Below are 13479 nucleotides of genomic sequence, written 5' to 3'. Positions count from 1 at the left end.
CAGTTTCCTGTTCCTAGCTGACGGGAGTGGCACCCGGTGTGGTCTTCTGCTGCTGTAGCCCATCTGCCTCAAGGTTCGACGTGTTGTGCGTTCAGAGATGCTCTTCTGCATACCTCGGTTGTAATGAGTGGTTATTTGAGTTACTGTTGCCTTTCTATCAGCTCGAACCAGTCTGGCCATTCTCCTCTGACCTCTGGCATCAACAAGGCATTTTTGCCCACAGAACTGCCGCTCACTGGATATTTTCTCTTTTTCGGACCAGTCTCTGTAAACCCTAGAGATGGTTGTGCGTGAAAATCCCAGTAGATCAGCAGTTTCTGAAATACTCAGACCAGCCCGTCTGGCACCAACAACCATGCCACGTTCAAAGTCACTTAAATCACCTTTCTTCCCCATTCTGATGCTCGGTTTAAACTGCAGCAGATTGACTTGACCATGTCTACATGCCTAAATGCATTGAGTTGCATTGAGTTGCTGCCATGTGATTGGCTGATTAGAAATTTGCATTAATGAGCAGCTGGACAGGTGTGCCTAATAAGGTGGCCGGTGAGTGTATATTGTAGCGAATTCGGGGGTCAACGCAACCACAGGAACTGCCGCGGCCGGGAAGCGAACCCGTATCGCCCGCACCGCAGGAGACATCGCTAACCGCTAGACTACAGGGTCAGACCCGCGAGCCAGCGGCCAGCGTGTCTTCTTATCCATGCACGTTACAATATTCTGATTTTGGGTGGTGATGGATGAGACGCCAGTCAAAGCAGAAAAAATATTTTAAAGTTGAGACTTAACATTTCTGTGTGGTTCACACTTTACAGAACATGTGAGGGCCAGTTAATATAAGATGTCGGCCCACAGTCGGCCCACGTGTTATGCACCATTACAGTGCCACCATTGCCAGACTTGGCCCGCCTTCGGTGAAAACACCACTTGTCGATGGTTTAAGGGCACATTTCGGCCAGAGTCGTCAGCTATGTGGGAGGTGATTCTGGATGTATTCAAGAGCTTTTGTGGATTAAAGTGTTGTTGAAGTGTGATCATTATAGAATAATTCATAACCCAAACCGCTCATCCTGCTGTCAGGGTCGCGGGGATACTGGAGTCTATCCCAGCTGTCATTGGGCGGCAGGCAGGGAGACACCCTGGACATGCCGCCATGCCATCATAGGGCAGGAATATTAGTCTAACTGTTCTAATATCAGCTGTTCCACCATGGTTACTACCTCAACCAGCAGTAGATTTCTCTATATTGGATGGTTTACACTCAAAAAGAAACACGGTCAATGTGTAGGCTTATGTGGACACTGTTATAAATAAAATATATGAACACTATTTACGTTAATACTAATTAGGATATTGTAATATATCCATACTCCCGCTAAGAGGCGCTGCTGTTTTCAGGAGTTTCCGGGCTGTGGAGTTCTCTCATGGATGTATTAAAGTATTATAGTTCTACTATAATACTTCCTTGGGTTCTCTTTTTTTTTTGTGAAGATTTTTTTTTAACAATTTCAAACTTACAAACAACATGGCAATAACATTTCCATGTTCGCACAATAGGACCTGGTGCATACAAAGGAAAGATTGAAAAAAATAAAACAAACGAGAGGTTGAAATAACATCAATATAAAATACATAAAATTAAACAGGGCTAGGGCTTTTTGGTTAATTATATTCTTCTATTATACTAAAAAGTTTTACTGCATTTTTTATTTTCATGACTTTAAGGGCCTTTGTATAAGCAAGAAACTCTCTGCGAAATACACAAAAGTCAGGTTTCACTTTCACATATTTTGATTTGTGTTTATAACATTTCCCGAAAATAAGAACGTCGTTGACTAAAAAGTCATCGTTGCTATTGTCCATGGCAAGTCAATAAACAATGTCCTTCAGAGAAAAGTTTTCCAGTTGGAAAACCCTTGGGTAAAGCCAGTCATGTATATCAAGCCATAAAGTTTCATAATTCACACATTGGAAAAATAAATGATCAGTCGTTTGAGCATCATCACAAAATACACAATTATTGGTTTCAATTCCAAATCGCTGTCGTAACAATTCACTGGCTGGATACACTACATTTAAAAATTTAAAATGGATTTCCTTTGCTTTGGGATTTATGGGGAATTTAAGATATTTAGTTAGTAACATGTGAATAGTTCTTTGAGTAGACTTGTGAAATTGAGTTTCTGTAAGATACTATAGAGTTTGAAATGTTATTAAACATATTTATAATTGTTTTATTTGGGAATCTGACTTCATTAAAATCACAGCCTCCAACTAAAAGTTGTGGGAGACAAGGGGTGATAGAGTAGAATATGTTAAAATTCCTTTGATTAATAGATTTAGGGATTGCTTTAGTTATAGATTTAAATACGTAACGGTTTCCAATTAAATCATATTTAAGGCAGAAACTCTCAAACGATATGATACAGCCACTACTATCAACTACGTAATTGGGTCACTGACCAAAAACCTTTCACCATCCAGTCCTTGTTATAAAATGATTTCTTTTTAACCATAATATATCTATTATTCCATAATGGTGTATTATGTGGGGTGAAATTGCGATTGTATAAGAGTTTCTAATATAAAAAGACCTGCTGGTGAACAAGGGAAAATTCAATCGGGAGTCTTTGAATACTGAAGTCACATTTAAGTAACAATTCTATACTTCCCAACTTCTTAACTGTTTCTCTGGGAAAATGGAACCAAAAGCTATTGTTGTTCAGAAAAGACTTTAGCCAATTGATTTTCAACGTTCCATTTACAAAATCAAAACCGATAGCTTGTAGGCCTCCATCTTTAAAATCTCTGCTCTCTTAACTTAGTGGATTTTCATTTTCCAAAGATAATCAAAACTGACCTGATAGATCTTTTTAATAGCTCTACTTGGAATAGCCATCGAGTATGCCAGATACATGCACCTTGAAATGCTTTCCGTTTTAGTCAAAAAGATTCGACCTAATAAACTAATGCCTCTCCATAACCAAGAGTTAAGTCTAGTTTGGCATTCATCCACTACCTTCCACACATTCATATTTTGATACATATTTATGTCCAAGTACTAAACAGTGGATTTTACAGAAATGCTGTATGCCTCTGTTAAATGACTTTGATGAACTGGCATTAGCTCACACTTGTTCAAATTTAACTTTAGACCAGAGGCTTTGGAGAAAAATCTGAATCATTTGAAGTATTCCGGGGACTTCAGTTAGCTGCTTCATAAAGATGGTTGTATCATCTGCTAACTGGCTAATGATTACTGGTTTCCCAAGTACATCTAATGGAGTGATAGTTGAATTTTTAATAAAGACAGAAAGCATTTCTGTAGCAATTATAAAGAGAGAAGGGGAAATGGGACAACCCTGTTTAACGCCGCGTTTGGTTATAAATCGGGGTGACGTACCTCTTGGTAAAGAGACTGAACAATTTGTATTTTCATAGAGATTCATGTTTTGAAACTTATCCCCAAAACCTAATAACATTAAACAATGGCATTTTTTTTGAAAAAAGTGCTCAATTGAATCAAATGCTTTATAAAAGTCAAGAAATAGAATAAAACCATCATCTTCTATTAAATGTCTATAATCTAAAAGATCAAGCATTAAGCAAATATTGTTGTGAATGGATCTACCCTTCATAAAACCAGGTTGAGAATCCCTTATAATTTTATGTAGATTCTATTTTAACCTATTAGCATAAATAAGGGTCACGATTTTGTAGTCGTTGTTGAATAATGTGATTGGTCTAAGATTATCTAATATTTTGGGGTCCTTATGAAGCTTGGGAATTAAAGTTATTATAGCTTGTTTCATAGTGGAAGGAAATTTAATATTGTCAGTTGATTCTTTTAACATAAGAGAGAATGTAACTTTAATAAGTCCCAAAAATGTCTATAGAAATTGGCAGTAAGTCCATCCCTACCTAGAGATTTGTCTAAAGACAAACTCATTACTGCTTTATCCAGCTCATCTGAAGTAATTCCAGCATCACACAACCATACGAACACATCAACAATACAGAGAATACGAGCTTTGATATTGTTGAAGAAGTCAGCATCCTGAACAGAAAAGGTTGAAGAATACAATTTACTGTGTTAGTAATTAGTATTAGTATTGAGTAGCAGCAGAATACTTCACAACTGCTATCATTAAACGTTTATTGACATGCTACAGTACCAGAGAAAAAGTTAAATCTATGTTAACATTATTTTATTATAATGTTAAACTTTATTTCACTCTCTCTCTCTCGCACACGTAAGGAATCCAGCTTTGGTAAGGAATGAGCTTTGGCTCAAGATAAATCAAACAATAGCAAACAAACAAACCAACACAAAACCAATTTCTGTCACGTATCTGGAAAGAACCCAAAAGCAGACGGGACAAGCAGGTAAGGGAAGAAATCAAGTCTTATGGCCGGACTCGATGAAGCAGCAATCATTGGCAACGCTGTCTTCGGGAGGGGGGCGGAGTCGGCTTGTGTTCGTCACGTCAATGCGTCTCTGTGTGTGTCGGAAAAAACAGTGCTTCGGCTTGGAGTCGCCTTGTCACCAAAGTGGGGAGGCGCTCTCCTTCCAGACTGCCGGCCCTCGGACAGATGCAGTTGGCGAACGCATGCAGTACGAGGGTGGGTGTTTGAATTAAAATAGGGATCGATTGGCCACTAAATTGGGAGAAAAAAGGGAAAAATCCAAAATACATTTATAAAAAAAAAAAAAAAAGAAATCAACTCTTCATTCAAGTGGCCCATCCCAGGGGTAGAGCAGGAGTTGGCTCAGTGGCAGGTAGACTGGCAGGCACAAGTCCATCAATGGCTACGTTCCAGCCAACACTGGTCCACAGTGGAGGCTTTTTAAGGGTGACGCCGATTGCTTGATGGCCAGCTGCTGTGCCGGGGTGAAGGAGGGGTCAGCAGGTGTCCAGGGAGAAGAGGGGTTAGGCTTGGGCTTTTGGCTCATGACTTCTATTTATTTAGCACTGGCCTACTGATCTGAGGAATGCTATAATGCTCGACTTCACTCAATGTGGCCAGGGGTGCTCGGGTTGGACCCGTCAAACTGGGCAGTGCTGGCCGCTGAATGTGGCCGAGGCTCGACAATGTATGTGGGCAGGGGTGGTCGCGCTGGCACTACAATCAAGCCCAAAGTCGCGCGACGTTTCGCTGTTTATGTACCTTCTTCAGGCGAGGCCTTATTCAACTAAGAGAGGCAGGGTTAAGCTTAAGGTTAGGGTTAGGCTTTTAAATCCGCATTCCCAAATACATTGCAATTAACCTTGTGCACTGTCCATCGACATGGTGTTTAGATGGCGGCCACAGTCCCCCACCAACTACCCCACCGTCCCACGCAATCCAAAAATTCAATGGCAGCTAATAATGGTCCCTCAGTTTGGCTCAGTCGCATCATCGGGACCCCAATTTGGTCCCCTGTTTCACTACAACAAAGCCCAAAGTCGCGCGACGTTTCGCTTTTCTTCAACCCTCTTCAGGCGAGGGTTTAGACTTTTCTACGAGCGGCATGTCGGTGGCCTTCTAAGGCTCGTGAAAATCAAATCACTTGATTGGAAGCTGCCAATTTGCCATAACAATATGGAAGGACCTCTAAAATCTGTTGTACATACTTTGTGCTACTGCACTTACCAGCATGCTTTGTGTCTTGCACATTTCCTATGTTCTTGTGGGTTTCGAAACATGTGAACCAATGGAATGTATTTGCTCTTTGTATTTTTATTCGAATTTTGTTATTAGCCAATGATGTGGTGTGGAGTTGTTATGCCCGCGAAATCACGAGCTTCGCAACAGTCCATCTCCTCACGGAGAGGGAGGAGTTAGGCAGCCCGAGTGAGTACGACGAAGAGAGAGGGCCATTTTTCTGCTGCTCCGTCTAAGTACCCGTTTCGCGGAGACTTTATACACAGCCCGTGTACTAGGCCCGCATTTGAGGTCAGGAGTGTTGCGATTGGCCCGCGGTCGTATGCTTGCTGGTGGGCTTTGTTTTAGTATGCCGATTATTTTGTTTATGCCCCATAGCCAGTGTCGCCGCTAGCTAGCTAAGTGCATTTAGCATCCAGTGCTAGTGTGTTAGCTAGCCGACTAGAGTTGTGGAGGCTAGTCAGAAGTCATCGGGCTGCGCTGGACGGTGATCTAACTAGGGGAGCCGCTCTGCTCCATTCCTGGGACCTGTCTGCTATCCAAAGAGGACTCGCTTCATCTGCTCTATCTTCGCCAGGGTTGTTTGAACATTGCAACCTTTGGCCATCTTGCGGCGGGTGGAGGCTGCTACCGGGGAGCCGACACCTGCCAGCTGCTAGGCTAGCACTACGCCTTCCATCCTCTGGACTGCACACAGCCTCCCGGTCGAGGGGGCGATGGGTTGTGAGTAACCCGAAAATTTCATTTATACTCACACACACACGCACACTTTTATCTCGTCGCCTGGGCATCGTAGCGGTGGCTGCCTTGCCCTCCGCTCAGAGAGCTGCTTTAATGTGCACCAACGGGCCCCAACGGAAAGTGCTGGGTATTTGTGTGTTCTTTTGATACTTTCTTCCTGTTTATTGTGACCGCTTGTCCCACCCTGTGTAATTTCAATTAATGTTTATTTAATCAGCAATACTACACTCGTGTGGTACTCTCTCTCTCTCTCTCTCTCTCATTATTATCAAATAAATCCTATTATTATTAATTATATTTCGGGTGTATTGGCAGCTCATTTTCCGCATATGCAAAGCCTAGGTTACTTATAGAGTGCTGGTAATAAGCTTGTACAGTAATTCAGTACACAGCAGAGTTATAAGATCTGCATTAACCACGTGTTTGTTTCATTCTGGGAAGATATACCATTCACCAGCCTTAGCTAAGTGTAGTATTTTCACAGTGGAGGCACCGCGCTACTAAATTGATTATTATCTTGGTTAATTATTTCTATTATCAATTATCACTAATATTGTCATTAGTGGCACTAGCCTACTAGTACACAGGAGGTTCAGCCAGCTCACCATTCCACCGCTGAGAACTCAGGATCCTGTTGCGCTATTGATTTGTATTGTAACACTTTAGTAACTGGTAGCATTAGGCTTTTGTCTTGTTTAAATGTGCTTGGCGTTGCCCGCCAGTGAAAAAGGGGCTACAAATAGCTTTACACTAGTCCAACTCACCGAGCGGGGGGGCTACGTCCCTCTTTGTCGGAGTCCCTCGTAAAAAGAGAGAGTGAACCACAGCTCCGCCTCTAAATACGTCACTGGGAAATATGACACCACCTCCGGTGGGCGTGTGCTTTCGCCCGGGACAGACGTTCCCTGACCATGCCGTTGTCCCGGGAAAATGGACCCGCCCATCTGTTGGATCGCCAGGTCTTTCTCCGGAAACACCGGATGACGACCCATTCGCCGGGGAGGTAGGAATGGAGAACCTTCTCAGCTGGGGTGGGGAGAGCAGCTGCCACCTGTTTGGGAGACTTGGGAGAGAGCAGAGGAGAGATTACAGCAGTGCTGTAGCATAGCATGCTCGTAAAGAGCGGTTTGGGGAAGAGCTCCCGGCGCAGGGCCCGTTCCCATGGTCGGAGGCCGTCCCATGACAATCTCAAAAGGACTAAGCCCTGCTCTGGAGTGTCTTTGTCGCACGCGCATGTACATAAGTACCAGAGGACGTAAGAAACTGTCTCTGTTGCCAGAGAGCACCAAAGTCCACGCCGAAAGCGTAGCGTGAATCCGTGTAGATGGTGACAGACCAGCCAGCTGCCAGCTCGCAGGCCGCAGAGAGGGCCGTGAGTTCAGCAGCCTGTGCAGAGAGGTGAGAGGGCAATGAGCTGCAATTAAGGCAAGCGGAGGCAGAGCATACGGCCCAACCAACCTGACATTGGCCGGTGGTAAGACAGCGGGAAGCCGACCCATCCACAAAAAGGACAACGGCAGGGTTGGCAAGAGGAGTGGAGCTGAGATCAGGCCGAGGTGAACAAACAGCAGAGACAGCTGCAACGCAGTCGTGTGGTTCACCATCGTCTGGTGAGGGAAGAAGGGTGGCGGGGTTAAGGACAGCGCAACGTTTGACAGTGATGGTGGGCATGTCAAGGAGCACAGTGTTGTAACATAGCCACCGGGCTGCGGACAGCTGTGACCTTTTCTGTTCAAGTAGGAGGACCGGGACCGCATGGGGAACCAGGAGAATAACGTCGGAGTACCCCACGATGTCTCGCGAGGCCATCACAGCCTTTTCAGCAGCAGCGACGGCTCGAAGGCAGCGAGGCAAGCCAGCCGCTACCGGGTCAAGTTTGGCGGAGAAGTAAGCCACAGGGCGCAGCTTGCAGTCCCCCATGAGACTGACTGCAAGAGGACGGAGATCATGCAGCCGTTGCGCTCATCCACAGTTTGAGTGAATGCTTGAGCGGGCTCCGGATAGCCAAGAGTTGGTGCGATTTGGAGCTGGACTTTCAGTCCCTCAAAGGCTTTAGTTGCCTCTGGGGTCCACAAGAGGACCTGTGAGGCGGGTGCATGAGAGTCAATGAGGGCCCGAAGGGGTTTGTCAAAGGTTGCAAATGCCGGAACGAACAAGCGACACAGTAGGAAGCCATGCCTAAGAACAGGGTATCTGCAGGTTTCACTAAGTTAATTTTAAGACTTTTTAAGACCTTTTTAATGCCACTTGGATCGGAATTTAAGACCAAGATCTACAACAAAATATATACATATGGTTGGTAAGCCCTAACGCCCAACAGCTGAATATTTAAACATTTGATTCGCGCGAGTGCAGTTTTATCGAAATGGTTAAACAAATGTATGTTTTGTGACACGCTGATGTTGTAACCGCATTTCTTGACGTTCAGACCGAATATTTAAAGATTTGATTCGCGGAATTTCGCGCGATTGCAATCAGATAAGCTGAAGTCCTCCTCCATGTTGAAAAAGCTGCCAGAAACTACACGCTGCTGTGACTGGTTGATTCGCTGTGAGCATTTGATGACAAAACAACGAATCACAGCAGAGCGCGCAGCGGAGGTCCCTCCCCCCTCCATCTGGCCGATCAATTCTAGCATCAACTTTTCTTCTTCTTCTCTCGGCTGCTATTTTGTCATGACTTAGTTAGCATTTGTCCGCCAAATTCTGTATAGGCTATACCATTTAGCAATTAACCGCTCAGTAAAACCAACATCGGTATTCTTTTCGATAACTAGTTACATTAATATTACCTACAACCGTGAGTTGCAGGTAATATTGCCATGGTATCGCATCATCCAGGTCATTTCTTTGTCTATGGGGGATACATATTTGTTTTAATTACAGGGAATAGCATGCTATAGGTAACAGGTGCGCCTGATACGAACATGGAATTCATGAAAATAGCATGTGTGTTAGAGTTTGTGGGAGACCCCAAGCGCACGACACCAGACAGAGATGGGGTTAGCCGAAAACTGGCGTACTTTATTCAAACATAGGAAGGCAATGAGCGACAAGGAAAAAACGGAAAGTCCAAGGGGGGAAAAAACTCGCGGGTAATCCAAACGGGAACAAGGCAGGATACTTCCACGGGGAAACCTTGCAAGGGAAAAACATGAACCAAGGGCTGGGATGAGTTCGTAGAGAAAAGGACCGTGAGAGGAGAGTCGCCGCTACTGCGGGGAGGTAACAACACGAACTGACAACGGGCACGTGGGAGGCCACCAAACTTAAGCCCAGCCCTGATGACTAAGCCCGGCCCTGACGAGCCGATTGGCTGCCGGCGTGGGGTGGGCGGGCCACGGTGCGGGGTGGGCGAGCCATAACACTTGTTTCCCTTTTATTTTCTTTTTTTCCCCTCAAAATTCACAGAGTCCCTGGCCTCAGGAATCATAAGGCCCTCGTCTTCCCCGGTGGCAGCGGACTTCTTTTTTGTGGCAAAGAAGGAGGGCAGCCTGAGGCCTTACATAGATTATCGAATGCTACATAACATCACGGTGAAAAATAAATATCCACTCCCCCTTATGAGTTCCACGTTCGAGCCACTCACTCACGCCACGGTGTTCACGAAGCTGGACCTGCGCAGCGCATACCACCTGGTGCGCATCCGGGAAGGGGATGAATGGAAGACGGCCTTCAACACCCACCTAAGGCATTTCGAATACCTCGTTTTGCCCTTCGGCCTGACCAACGCCCCGGCCGTCTTCCAGGCGTTGGTCAACGACGTGCTCCGGGACATGCTGAACACGTTCGCGGTGGTGTACCTGGATGACATCCTCGTGTTCTCCAGGACTGAGGAGGAACACCACCAGCATGTCCGCCTGGTCCTCCAACGGCTGCTGGAGAACAGGCTCTTCGTGAAAGCCGAGAAGTGCGTGTTCCACTCCGCCTCCGTGGAGTTCCTTGGCCACATCGTAGAGAAGGGGCTCGTCCGCACTGACCCCAGGAAGACCCGAGCGGTGGAGGAGTGGGCACGGCCCACTAACAGGACGCAACTCCAGCACTTCCTGGGGTTTGCAAACTTCTACCGGCGCTTCATCAGGGGGTTCAGCCGTGTGGCCGCCCCCCTCACTGCACTCACCTCCAACCTCCGCCCCTTCTCCTGGACCACGGAGGCAGAAGCCGCCTTTTGGCCCTGAAGAGGCTGTTCACAACGGCTCCGGTGCTCGCCCACCCGGACCCGTGCAGGCAGTTCATCGTGGAGGTGGACGCATCGGACACGGGCATCGGAGCCGTCCTCTCCCAGCGGTCGGAGGAGGACCAGAAGATCCACCCGTGCGCCTTCTTCTCCCGGCGTTTCAGTCCTGCGGAGAAGAATTACGACATCGGCAACAGGGAGTTGCTGGCCGTCCACGCCGCCCTAGAGGAGTGGAGACACTGGCTGGAGGGAGCAGGGCAGCCGTTCATCGTATGGTCCGATCACAAGAACCTGACCTACGTGCGGACGGCTAAGAGGCTCAACCCCAGGCAGGCGCGCTGGGCTCTCTTCTTCAGCCGGTTCGACTTCACCCTCACCTACCGCCCGGGCACCAATAACGTCAGGGCAGACGCCCTCTCCCGTCTGTTTCCCGAGGGGTCCCATGACGCCCCAGACACCATCCTTCCCCCGGACCGGGTGGTGGGTGTCGTCACCTGGGCCATCGAATCGGTGGTGAGAAGGGCCCGGCGCGCCCAGCCCGACCCAGGCAATGGACCCCGGAACCGGCTATTTGTGCCTCCCTGTGTCCGGCCCCAGGTGCTGGAGTGGGGCCACTCCAGCCATCTTGCCTGCCACCCCGGTGTCTACTGAACGGCGGCCTTCATCCGCAGGGGTTTCTGGTGGCCCACCATGGAGGCAGACACCAGAGAGTTCGTGGCAGCCTGCACCACCTGCACCCGCAGCAAGGCTCTCCATCGCCCTCCAGCAGGTCTCCTGCGCCCCCTTCCTGTCCCCGGCCGACCTTGGTCCCACATTGCAATGGACTTTGTAACTGGCCTCCCCGTGTCGCAAGGCAATGACACCATTCTGACCATTGTCGACCGGTTTTCCAAGGCCGTCCACTTTGTTGCCCTCACCAAACTCCCCTCTGCAGCCGAGACGGCGGACCTTCTCGTCTCCCACTTCGTCCGACCCCATGGGATTCCCCTGGACATTGTCTCTGACCGTGGTCCCCAGTTCACTTCGAAGGTATGGCAGGCCTTCTGTAAGGGGATTGGGGCCACGGTCAGCCTCTCCTCCGGGTATCACCCCCAGACCAATGGGCAGGCAGAGCACCTGGAGGCGGCTTTGCGTTGTGTTACCACCAGCAACCCCGCCTCCTGGAGCAAGTACCTGCCCTGGGTGGAGTACTCGCTCAACTCCATGGAGAGTTCGGCTACCGGTTTGTCCCCCTTCGAGTGTTCTCTTGGCTATCAACCTCCTCTGTTCCCCCATCAGGAGTTGGAGGTGGCGGTCCCGTCCACGAGGGCCCATCTCCGCCGATGTCGGCGCGTTTGGAAGACTGCCCGGGCCGCTATGTTGCGAGCTACAGAGCGGGCCCGGCGCAGCGCCAACCGGCGGAGAGTGCCGGCTCCAGCTTATCGACCTGGCCAGAAGGTATGGCTCCTGGCCCGGGACCTGCCCTTCCCTACCCTCAACCGGAAGCTGGCTCCCCGCTACGTCGGTCCCTACACCATCGACCGCATCGTCAACCCTTCGGCGGTGCGTCTCCATCTCCCTACCTCACTCAAGATCCATCCCGTCTCCATGTCTCGCGCCTCAAACCGGTAGCCACCAGCCCCCTGTCTCCCCCTGTCCAAGCTCCTCCACCCCCCAGGGTCCTCGACGGTGGTGACATGGTCTGGGATGTCGACCAGCTGCTCGCCGTACGCAGCTGGGGGCGTGGGTACCAATACCTGGTGGACTGGGTTGGCTATGGGCCCGAGGACCGCAGCTGGGTTCCCCGGTCCTACCTGGCCGACCCCGCACTCCTGGAGGAGTTCTATCGGGCCCACCCCAACGCCATCGGACGGTCGCCCGGTGTCTCCCGTAGGAGGGGGGGTCCTGTTGTGGTGACACCGCCCCGAGCTGCCTCCCCGGCACGTTCAAGCCACTCCCCCAGCTCGGACGTGCCGGAAACATCCGAGCGCTCGGCTCGCGCTCTGAGGAGACGAGCGCTGCACTGCACCAGGTGTTTGCCATCATCCATCAGGCACACCTGTGGCAATCAGGCAGCCTTCTACAAGAAGCCTCCCAGAACGTCTCTCTGTGCTTCGACGTACTGAACCCTGCGGTAAAGTTCTGACAAGCCCTCCAGCGTTCCTTGCATTCTGTTTATTCCCCAGTGTCTTATCTTCGTGTCTCTGTTTCCTCCCAAGACTCTCCCTCCGCGATTTCCACGGCTCCCCGCGTCTCCCTCGTCCCCAGCGACCTTCACGTTTTCTCCCCGGACCTCTCCTGCGATCTCCCCCCTTGTCCCTCTATCTGGACCCCTCCCTTCCGACTCGACTTCCCGGATCTCGGACCTGGACTTTCTCGGACAACCCCTCTTGGATCACGGACTGGACTTTCTTGCCAGGTGCACGCACATTTTTTCAACACCTCCTGGTCATTTACATACCGCACCACACATAGGCTAAAAACACTCACGCATAGTTATACACGCAAACCACGGGACACCACACATAGTTTATTCACACATCCCACTAACAGAACGCCTTTTTCACCATACATTTCCCTCCCACAATAAAACGACCGGGCGGCATCTCGGTGGCCTTCTAAGGCTCGTAAAAATCAAATTAACAATCGAAAAAATAGCCAACATTAGTCCAACTCACCGAACAGCGGGCGACGTAGTTCTGCCGGACTCCGTCGAAAAGAGAAAATGGAGCTCCGCCTCTAAATATAAACTGGGAAATATGACACCACCTCCGGTAGATGGCACGCTCTCCGGAAAAGGCGGCCCCCCACGCCGTTGTCACGGGAAACGTGACGCGACATCCGGCAAACGCGCGCCCTCCCCACAGACGGAAAAAAACAGAAAGGGGGAGGAAAAAAAGAAAAAAAAAAGAAAAAAAGGGACAGTGTGTTTTTTCC

This window comes from Lampris incognitus, unplaced genomic scaffold, assembly GCF_029633865.1.
Source record: "Lampris incognitus isolate fLamInc1 unplaced genomic scaffold, fLamInc1.hap2 scaffold_100, whole genome shotgun sequence".
Classification (NCBI taxonomy): Eukaryota; Metazoa; Chordata; class Actinopteri; order Lampriformes; family Lampridae; genus Lampris; species Lampris incognitus.
The sequence above is the reverse complement of the archived record's forward strand: the minus strand, read 5'-3'. Positions refer to the sequence as shown.